This window comes from Lissotriton vulgaris, chromosome 9 (assembly GCF_964263255.1).
Source record: "Lissotriton vulgaris chromosome 9, aLisVul1.2, whole genome shotgun sequence".
In the NCBI taxonomy this organism is placed as follows: domain Eukaryota; kingdom Metazoa; phylum Chordata; class Amphibia; order Caudata; family Salamandridae; genus Lissotriton; species Lissotriton vulgaris.
Window position 1 is genome coordinate 1,145,950,564 of NC_141697.1, and position 11,650 is coordinate 1,145,962,213.

Genomic DNA, 11,650 nt, shown 5'->3' on the forward strand with positions numbered 1-11,650 from the left:
TTCTTTAAGCGCCTCCGGGCACGGAAGTGGCAGTGGGTGGAAGGGGCGGTACCTGCGGTGCGTTCTGGGTGCTGTGGTCCCCCCCTCGGCGGCCGCGTAGATGGAGGATGCGGGGGAGACCGGTAATCACAGCCCGCAGCCCCGAACAGCAGCGCGAGGAGCAGGGAAGGAACGACAGCGCCCACACAATGGGCGTGAGGGGTTTGAACTGGCTTTGCTTGTTAATGAGTAGCCAGTAGAGCTCCCTGAGGTGTGGATTGATGTGGGTGCAGTATAAGAGGTGGAGTATGAGTTTTGCAGTTGTGTTTTAAATGGTCTGAAGTCTGTGTAGCAGCTTCTTGGAGACTCCGGCGTAGAGTGCATTTCTGTTAGTCAAGTCTGCTTGTGATGAGTGCTGGCGTGATGGTGGGTCTGGTGTTATATGTGGCAGCATTTTGAAAATTTTGTTTGGAGCATGTGTAGGATGTGGAAGCAGGAAGCTCTCACTGCATTGACTTGTGCATCATATTGAGGATATTGTCTAGAAAGATCCCCAGGTTTCTGGCATTGTCATGGGTATTAGTGTTGGTCATAGCTCTGATGGCCACCAGGTGGCATTCCGTGGGGGGGGTCATGGTTCTGAAGCCAAGTACTTACATTTTATTGGAGTTGAGCTTCAATCAGCTGGTTCTCATCCAATCTGCTACCAGGGTCATGCAGTTGGTGAAGTTGGTTCTGGTGGTGGTTGCCTTGTCTGTCAGCGAAAGGATTAGTTGGGTATTGTTGGTGTAGGAGATGATGGTGATGCCTTGGGATCGGATGATGATGCCAGCTAGTGGCGTCATGTAGATGTTGAACAGCGTTGGACTGAGAGAGGACTCCTAGGGGACTCCGCAGATCAGATTCTTGGTCTCCAATGTGAAGGGTGACAATCTGACTATTTGGGTTCTTAATTTGACAAACGAGCGTAACCAGTTGAAAATGGGTCCTCGGATGCCTATCTTGCGAAGTCTTCTAATGAGACTGTTGTGGGATACTTTGTCGAAGTCCTAGTGTCATTGGTGGCTGCGATGAGTGCTGGTTTGCTGCTGTGGTTTGTTCTGAATCCTGATTGGGTGTTGTTCAGTAGATGGTGTAGGTCGAGGTAGGTTGTGAGTTGTTTGCTGATGGCCTTCTCTATTATTTTACCTGAGTAGGGTAGCAGGGAGATGGGCCGGACGTTATGCAGTTGGTTCTAATAGGCTGAAGGTTTTTTAAGGAGGGTGTTGACCTCTGCGTGCCTCCTGTCTTCCAGGACAAAATTGTTTCACATAATTCCCCCTTTCTTGCAATTTTCTTTTTGTAATCCTATCATATCTATCACTATAAGTGAACCTTAGAACAGCATAGGAAACTCATCTCTTGATCTGTGTGTATGAGTGACTGCATGTGAGATTTTCCACAAAACATGCTTAACCACAGCTCTGTGTTCAGGGGTGCAGTGGCTATAAGTCTATTCATTAGTCTGTGCGTTGGTATAAGTAGATATGTTACTCTGCCTATTTTCAACTTTCATTTATGTCAATGTGTGCATGTGTGTGCACACCCTTCACAAAAACTAACACTATTGGCTTTGTTGAGACTTGTTTACAAAGCTTTTGTGGAAAACACAGTGCTATCCATCTATCCCCGAAAAAATCTCGATTCCAGTTCATCCTTCATTCAAGCATAGTGAAATGCACAATTGATGCTGCCCGTGGCTCCCTCGCATGCTCATCTGCTTCCTTGCCCTACATGAATAAAATTGCACGGATGGTCTTTTGCATTTAGCCAGCTCAACCCCTGCACAATTAAACAGAAACAATTAAATCTCAAACACGCACCATCAGACACCATGAACAGATCTGGTAGCGCGACAGTAACCGCCTATGCATGATGCTGTCATAGGAAAGGGCTCGCACTATTGTACTGGCGCGTCACCCGCAGTTAACTTCAAACCGAGGGCTAGAAGAGGTCTCAACGAAGGACGTAGGAAAGCTTCCTCCTGCGCGCTCTCTTCATCTCGAAAACCCACCATCAGTACCACCAAGTGTTCTAGATAGTTTATAGTCGGTGATGTGTAATACGAGTAAACGCCCGCACTGTTTCAGGAGTAACAAAAAAATCCAATTCGCTGAGGTCCAGAACAGGAGCGAAAAAATTGTAACTAAAAATGAAAAAGATGGAGAAAAACACTAAAACATAAAAATATATTGGATTGTGTGAGAAATGTTGCCATCCCGCCCTTTCACCCCGAATTCTGTGGGATTCAAATATGATGTTGGAAGGATTTTCACATCTTTCTTCTGTCCCATCCAAGTATTACATTGCGCAACAACCCCACAAATTCTTAAGTAATATTCATGTCACCCCCCGGGGGGGTGGGGGGGGGGGGGATTTGGGGGGTACTATTGCATTTTCTGCTCCTCTTTCAACTCTCCATCTAATAATAACATACTCCTATTTCTGCATGTTCCTAAATTACTAGGTTATTGGATTAGTTAAACATAGGTTATTTGCTCAAAATCTCGGTTCTGCAGTTTTAGCACTTGGCAGGATGAATATTTGGAAAGACATTGTCGAATTATAGTCTGTATTGAATCTTGCAATAGATCTTATACCACACGGCCACTAACCCACCGAGCTATACTCATGCATAACTTGTTCCCTGCAGCTACGGACTGACAAGCACAAAGTTTCACTACTACAAGATCCACCAACACTTTGTATAAAAACAAGATTTTACCTGCACTCTGTGGTACGCTCTGTTCTTGGAACAGGTTCAGTCTCGTGTCGACCAGTCTTGATTAGTTCGCCAAAATCTCTCGCTTTCTGGCCAATCTCACTCGAAACTGTGCTTTTTGCCTGTGTTGGCGAATTTGGACTTCCTTCAGGGCATCGGGCGCTCTGGGTGAGTCGTTGAGATGTCTCACTTGCCTGCAGCACCCGTGTCCTCGTGTTGTAAAAAGTCTCGCGCTCCTGACTGGAGCGGGAACCCAGATACACCCGGTGCTGCGCTATGGGATAATCGAACTCTGTGTCGGTCAGTCTCTAGCAAAACAACGATTGACAGCCGAACATTTTTGCTTTCCCACCTGTAGCGGTCAATATGCCCCGTGGCTGTCTCGTTTACTTGACCCGGGCAGTTGTCCTAAATTGCCTGGACACGTCTCGATTTCCTGCCTGGAGCAGTCGGACCCTTGACCAGTCGCGACGACTTAGCGCAGGAACATTAGATATTTGATAACGCACTCCACGCTGCAGCCTGGACCAGCGTCTCTGCGATTCAGCGCGTCTTCACGCTGGCGACCTGATTGCTGATGCCTTACAATTCCGTCCAGTTTCCCCACTCTGTGCACCTGTTTTCTAAAACACTAACTAGCGTCGTTCCGTGACCACAGATGCCTTTACAACCTACCCAAATCCGTCTCTCGGCCAAGGTCAATGTTATCACTCCTGGCGCGCCTGGGATAGGTCAGTGTTCCTGCCTGCAGCTGCGCTTCTGGGCAGCGCGGAGGTTACAGAGTATTTTTTTCTCCACTGTTTCCTTAGACGCACTCGTTTATAACCTTTCCCTTGTCTTTTCCTCCTCTTATCTGATCCTGCACGCTTGCATCCAGCCCGCACTTCTCCCAGTTCTGTTCTGCTTGGTCTCCCGTATCTCTCTCGCGCGCGCTGTCTGCTTCGTGCCACTTGTCTGCGCTGGCGCTTAAAATCCTCAGGGCGCTGCTGAGAAAGCAGAGAGGAGATGTGAGCCGGCAACCGGAGAGCCTGGAGGGGGAGAGGCTGAGCAGCGTGCAGGGGGGAGGGAGGTGGAGTTTGTGGAGAAGAGGAGACGAGCTTCTGGGACGGATGAGCTCGCGCGCAAGATGCGGTTTCTCTTATTAATAAGTATCATAAACTAAAAACACGTTTTGTTTACTGAGGTACCTAGCCGCAGCCTGCGGAAACATAATACTGCTAACCAGCTGTCTAACTCGCTTTACACTGCAGCGAAGAGCTTCGCTCGTATGTTATTAGCGCTCTGAGGATGCAGGCGGAGGCTGGGCGCACAAATCCACATTAACAAGGCACACGCTCTGAACATATTACATTTCTGGGGTCAGGCTTTAACAGCAGTCCATGCCCCTCAGAGCATCACAGTATATACAAGCATTAGTAAAGTCAATAGGTCCAGGTTTAAAATGCCAAAGCATGCTAACACAAGCATTCACAAGCGCGGTTTGTAGGTGTTCCATGTACAAAACTAAGGTACGTTAAATCCATACCTATTGTCTTTATCAGTGCCAGAGAGGGGAAGAGTGCAGTAGCAAAAAAGATACTTTCTGTCCAGGAGTCGTATGTGAGGTAACGTATTTAATACGAAAAACATAGAGATGATTGAAGGCACTTTTTGGAAGTAAAACAGTCCTTTTAGCATTTCAATGTAGGTACTTCCTTGAGGGTATAATGATACCGAAACAGTCAATAGTGTGAGGTGATAGGGAATTACTCACATTGGAAGGGCCAAAACCCACTCTGCGTATATTGTAACTAATCGGTAACATGTCATGCAGACAACTGCACTGTCAAGGCAAAGCTAAAAATAAATTGTTCATTCATTCATTGATAACTTTATTTCGGTCACCACCGACCATAAAAGTACAGATAAAATACATACATACAAGCACATAATACATAAAACAATTAATAGCAATACAAGTTTAGATATAAAAAAGATTAAACCTTAGTAGTTATCGATATATGCAAAATAAAGTATGGAAGTAATCATGATTATTTTAGTAAACTTGTCCGTCTGCGCCACATACCAAATAGGAACCGTGAGACAGCAAAAACGATAGGGGGGTGGGTGTCGTACCTTAAGACTCTACAGGCTTGGGCACATTTTCTAAAACCTAGGTTCCTACAGAGCGGAATCAACCAACATTTCCTTGTTAGCTGATAGGCAGAGCAAAAGAATAAAACGTGGAATACATCCTCCCGCTTATAATTGCATGCCGGGTATACAATATTCTCTGTGTTATCCCATTTACAGGTAAATGCCCTAAGTGGAAGACTACCGATCCTAAACTGCATGTATAGTTTCCTCGCAAGTAGGGGATACATTGCATCCAAAAAATCTTTCTTTTCAGATTCAGTCTTTACTTGGAGGAACTGTACCATCAGCCTTCCCACAGTTGTGCACCTATGTAAAGTTAATGAGTTGTGGTACCTTAGATGACGTAACAGGTCTGCCTTAGTCATTGCTGGACAACTTTTTTGCGGGATTGTCCACAACTCAGGTAGGCCAATCCGATTGCTAAGTGCCCTGATATGTAAAAGCCACAGGATATTCTTTGTTTTTAAAAGGGCCCACACCTCTGTAAATTCTTCTTTGTAAGAAACCAGTTGAGGCACTGACCATAGTCTCTTCCAGTATAGCATTGTCCGTGCTGCTACTGCCTCCTCTATAGGATCTAGCCCCAGGTCCATACGCAACTGATTGGGAGACCCAATAGGTTCCGCATGAAGGTATGTTCAACCTTCATGAGGCTAGGCATTCGTTGGTGTCCCCATAGTTCTGCCCCATACATAGAAGCCAATCTGGCCTGGAGTCGATAAATTTCAACGACTGGAGCCGCTGCCTTAAAATTGGAAGTTCTCTGTACTTTACTGATTCCACCCATCACTTGGGAATAAATTGTAGGAAAGTGTCCAGTACAATAAATGGAAGAATACAGATAAACGTGTGCAATGCACCTGGAAAGTGCATGTTTCCTATCTAAGTTTTCTGGAGTCATCCTTGGATGACATTACCTCTTCTTCTTGCCCAGTCTTTATCTTGTAGGAGGGGCATACACCTCAGAGACATGCAATCCACTACTAACTTAATTCAGATATTTTCTGGGTCCTCATGCTGGTAGCCTCTGCCCCTTAATCTTGACACTTGTATAAATGTTAGCCACCCAAACCATACCTGCTATTTTGTATCTGTCTTGGCAACATATGTGCTCCCGTAAATTAATTAAAAACTCATATTTGTATTACTTTCTCCGGGTCTGATGCTGGGCATGGGTGTGCAGGTATGGATGGCTGATGGTGCTGCTTGGGCTATTGATCATTACTACAGTTTCTCGGGGGGCCTGATCCTGAGGCTGGATCTGAATCTGTAAGTGGCCTTGTGGATGCCTAATTGTATCAGAGGGACTAGGTCTAATTGTAGTTGGATCAGGAACGTCTGGATTTTCGAAAAACTCCACTGATTCTACATGTTCCGCGGGCCTCCCTTCCTGATTAAACGGCGGAATTAAAGCTGCTGCTAACCCGGTCTGATCGGGTGTTTGACCCAGATGGAGCTCAGTTTCTGTGGAGGGAGCATCTTTCGAATTTATTTGCGTATGAGCCAAATTTGAGAGAGTCAGATCTGCGGCAGTTGTAATTGATCTAGCTGAAGAGGAAACGGATCCTTAGAGAATATCAGGGCGGAACTTGGACCCGATAGAGGAGATTTCGAGGTACCCCTTTTTCACAAATAGCGCAAATTGTTTTGCCTCTTTCGTCTCTTTTGCCTCCTTCATTCCTTTCACCTTTTTGGGGCCCTCAGACCTCAAGACCTCTTGTGAAGCAATTTTGGGCGCAGCTATATTCTCAGCTATAGTCTCAGACGTCAAATCCGCGATACTTGCTTGATCCGGAGACACAACAGAGGGTGGTTCGTCATTCTCTGAGCTTTCAAAAGTTGGGATCAAGCAAATTCTCCTTACAGGCCAGTTTAGCCGCTTCCTTAGCCTCCTTTGCCTGGGCTCGACGGGTTTTAGATTTCAGACGAGCATTAAGCAACTTCCCCATACTGATATCTCCTTTGTCCCGCTTCACGACACCTCAGTTTAATGTGAAAAGAACGTATGAGGTACTGCATAAAAATGCTTTTTATGCCGCTTGATGCCCTCCAAATGCCTTACTTCAACCAAATGCGGTACAGGTTCAAATTGGGTACAGTCCACCTAGACCAACAAAGGAGGCGCTTTTTCTGTTGATCCCCCTCGAAAATGAACAATGCCAGTGACTGTCTTGTGCCAAAATACAAGAAAGGACAAGGTGACTTCAGAAGCAGGGGGGAAAAAAATGTTTTGTTTTACGCTTTCTCTCGGTTCCTTTTTTAGACCTTATCCAAGCTGTTATTCAAGGGTACAGTGGATGAATGCACAGGTATTACAGGTATTACTGGCTGTCAATCCATCTTGTTTCACAGTGTCCAGCCAGCAAGAGTGACAGAAGAAGCCCGGAACCAGCCTCGAGGCATCAGCGCTAGCATCTAGCAGCACAACCGAGAAAGAGAAACCCAGCGTGCGGGCATCATAGAGAGACAGCCTGCCGTCACTGCAAAATCTCCAGCCTCCCTCTCCTCACCTCCTTGCCACTGTCCGGCGTCCAAGAAGAAGCTGCAGCCCAGGCGCTCAAAAAAAAGAACCTTGCTCCTCCACACCACAGGCTTAGTCCAAGGAAAGCAGCACCGCTCCGACACGAAAACAAAGCAAAGGAGCAACACCTCTCCTCCCGGTTCAGGTCCGGCTCCCCACCACATCGTACTGGCGCCCAGAAACTACGGCCTCTGATGGGGAAAGAGAAGAACACCAGCTATCTGCAGGCTCGCTAGGTACGGGCCACTATTTCTGGAGGGGTGCGGCGCCAATCACCAGGGACTACGCGGCGTGGTGTTCCGCCATTCAGACCTGTCTTCAAACTTAAGACGCTCCTCTTCAACTACTGGCCCTATTAATGTTCTCCCCAGCTCCGATCCAGAACCAATCAATCAACTCCAGATGAGTATCAAGGCTATGTTAAATTTGATCCTGGAAGTAATCCATGAGCTAAAAAGAACCCAGAAAGCCAAACTTCCCTCTATTCATCAACGTCTAGAGACAATTGAAGGCACAATGTCATCCTTTCCAGTTAGGTTACAAGAGGCAGAAAGCAGGATCTCTGCCTTAGACAACCAGATGTTCATAGTAATGGGCAAGGCCAAAGCGGCAGTTAAAAGCAAGCATGCCTTTGAGAGCAAACTGGGTGTTAGAAAATCACTTAAGGCGGTCCAATAGTTGGATAGTGGGAATTCCGGAAGGAATCGAGGGCTCTCAAACCTTACAGTGGGTTACCTCATTTTTTATTTTATTTTTTATTTATTTATTTATTTATTTTTTTGTATCCTCATCTGCCCGACACACGTCCCTTAGATGCGGGAGAAACCAACCAATCATCTCACTGCCTCTAGAAGCAAGACCCTGGAGATTGAGCCGCTTCACTACTTGGCAAAGACTTTTATGAATTGATAGGAACAACCGTGCATCTTATGACGATGTCTCAAAGCAACTTCGTGCCGAAGTATTCAGTATATATATGTCGGAATCTGGGCTGACCACAATACTGAACTGTTGAGTGGATGGGCTTAATCATCGGATATTGGGGGGAAAAAAAAAAACCCAATATGACCTCACTTCCACTCAGTCAAAAGCTTCCAAAATGTGAGATTCTGAGCTCTACATGATCGTCTCAGATCTACCTTTGAGGTTTCATATAATGAGTTTAACCATCCTGAGTGGGTGGGAGGGGTGGTTTCCACCCATTGCATACATATCTGCCATCTTGCCAGCAGTATAGCGTAAAACAGAAAGGATCGTGCTGCCCCAGTTATGTTCTGGTGTACACCAAGGATGACAAGTGATAAAGATAATGAGATATCGGTTTGGATAATTGAGTCCAGGGTAGCTTTAATCTCTGTCCAGAAAGTAGCTAGATGGGGGCCTTCCCAAAACATATGAGTGTCAGATGCTGAGGGGAGTTTGAATTTGTTACAACATTTCCCCTCTTGAAATTTAGACAAACGTAGAGGAGTAAGATAAGCCCGATGTAAAGTGAACAGATGATTTCGTCTAAGCCAAGCGGGTTTTACCAATTTATATAAAAGGGTGAAAGATTCTATCCAACTGTCCTCCTCTATTGCCGCAATTTCTCTCCCCCATAACTGTTTGGCAGGTGGAACTCCCCATCTATCTCCTCATGTATAGACCAATACCAGCAAGCCACCTCTTTACCTCCTATCTGTTTTCCAACTAGCTGTTGTTCTAGAGGACTAGTTCTCCCGATATTAGGGACTTTCCTGATCAATTCTCTGGCCCAACTGCTAATTTGTATGTATTTAAATCTAGACAATGTCACCCCATCTCTTTCCCTAAGGGCTTCCCACGGTATCAGGATGCCACCATCAAGTAAGTCCCCCCATCTAGCAAGCCCAGCTGATATTAGAGGGGTGGCCAGAGAGTCCTGTAAGCATGATGGAAGCCCGGGAGATTCCCAAATTGGTGCATAATTAGAGTAATACGCCAACCCCACTCTGCGCTTAATTTGTACCCACGTCTTTAATTGCGTTAATAAGATCTTTAACCTCACCTTCTTGAAAAACTTTTGTTCTCCGAACTTGAAAAGAAACCCATCCAATGGGAGGTTTGCCCCTACCAACATTGCTTTAAATAATTTCCCATTTGAGGTGACATCTGGTGTCTTCAGAAGCATTCTTGAGTGGGAAAGCTGGAACGCCCAGGAATAATACTGAATATCTGGGAGGGCCAGGCCACCTTTTTCCCTCCTCCTCCTCAATTTTTTCCAAGCCAACCTTGTCGCTTTGTACCCCCATATGAAAGAATTTATTTCTTGTTGACACTTAAGAAGTTGTTTAGAATCAAATGCAATGGGAATTGCATTAAAGATAAAGGTCAATTTCGGGAGGATGGACATCTTTACAATATTAACCCTCCCATAAATTGATAGTCTAAGACCTACCCAGGATCTTAAAAGGGCCCTACACTCTTTGGCAACCAAGTCTAGGTTTGATTTTGCTAAGTCGTCTATGTCTTGTGTGATTTTAACTCCAAGATAACGTATTGCGTGTGTTGAGGGCGTCACCCCCACACCCGGATTGGCAATATTCCATGTCATCAACTCGGTCTTTTCGGTGTTAATATCGTAGCCTGAGATACCTCCAAATTCTTTGGCTTTTTCGACCACTACGGGGAAAGCATTTGCAGGGTCACTGGTGTATATTACGATATCGTCGGCATATAGCCCAACTTTCCTTTCCCATCCACCGAATTTAAATGAGGAAATTCTTGAGTCATCCCTAAAGGATTGTGCAAGTGGCTCAATATATATATTAAATAGTAAAGGGGACAGGGGGCAGCCCTGTCTTGTCCCCCTAGTGATCTGAAAGGGCTGAGTACACACGCCATTCACCATGATACTTGCACTGGGATTTTGATATAAGAGTCCAATTGATCTTCGAAAATTTGGACCAAATGCAAATTTCTTCATAGTTTCTGCTAAGTATGTCCAATTTACCCGGTCAAACGCTTTAGTTGCGTCAAGGGTCATAATCGCCAAAGGAAGGGAAAAAGTAGAGGCAATGTCCACTGCCCCGATCAAATCGTATGTTAGGTCCGAAAGTTGTCCACCCTTTATAAAGCCTTTTTGGTCAGTATGAATAATTGACCCAACCTCACGTCCAAGTCTGTTTGCCAGCACAGCCGCAAAGATCTTATAATCGCTGTTTAAAAGTGAAATTGGCCTATATGAGTCGCATTTGGCTGGGTCTTTCCCGGGTTTGGGAATCAAGACAATAATCGCCTCTCCCCAAGACTTCGGAGGAGCCACACTGTTTATTAGGATATCATTGAAGAGTCTTGTCAGCACCGAAATTATTTCCGGGGCTATGACCCGTAATAATTCGCCAGGGAGGCCATCCGGGCCTGTTGCCTTGCCCCTCTTCACCTTTTTAATGCTTTCCTTCACTTCTTCTTCTGAAATAGGTCTATCAAGACGCTCGCTTTGTTCAGAGCTAAGAGTGGGAAGAGTAATCTTCTCCATCCATCTAAGATTTGAAATGGGGTCCTCCAAAATTTCTTCCTTGTATATTTTTTGAAAAAAAACTCCAAAAATGCTTCCCCACTATCTTTAACAGATGTTCTTTCACTTGCCTCTCCATCTACCATGATATGTTTTATGTGTTTTTTTGCCTGGTCCGATTTAATTTTCCACGCCAGGACCTTACCTGCAGACTCACCGTATTCAAAATTGGAGATTTTACTTACTTCCCATTTTAGGGCGACTCTTTCTTGAAGGATGTTTTCTAGCTTTTCTTTTAACCCCTTACGTTGTTCTTGCTCCATATTGGTTCCGATTCCGGTGCAAATATGTTGATCCAATAATGCAATGTCCCTTTCAATATTATTAACCTTAGCTCTGTAGATTTTCCCTCGGTAAGAGGCCCTATTAGTTATGTAGCCTCTCATATAAGCTTTAAAGGCTTCCCATACTGTGTTTAACTGTGTGGAATTAATATTTGTGTCCATGAAAAGTTTTGTTTCGTGGATGAGAAGGTCTGTTTCTTCTTCATCTAGAAGAATAGTACGGTCAAATGACCACAAGGCCTGAGAGGGTTGCTGGCCCGATTGCAAACAAAAAAATATAGCGGAATGGTCCGATAAGTGTGAAGGTAAATACGTTATATCTTTAAGGTGGTCTCTAAGTGAGTAACTAAAAAGGGCGTAGTCAATCCTTGATTTATGATTATATTTATAGTTGTGGTATGATACACCGAGTGCCCTACCCGCTCTCTCCCTCC

General features: G+C 45.2%; 1 protein-coding gene across 1 annotated transcript in view; it reads right to left on the bottom strand.

Moving 5' to 3' along the window:
- LOC147692934 (contactin-3-like) overlaps window positions 1-2,832 on the bottom strand; it is an 830,755-nt gene extending 827,923 nt beyond the window's left edge. Inside the window, exon 1 of the mRNA XM_086939195.1 lies at window positions 2,744-2,832. The gene's annotated coding sequence lies outside the window, so the exon portion shown is untranslated. The remainder of the gene's footprint in view (window positions 1-2,743) is intronic.
- Between the last annotated feature and the right edge of the window lie 8,818 nt (window positions 2,833-11,650).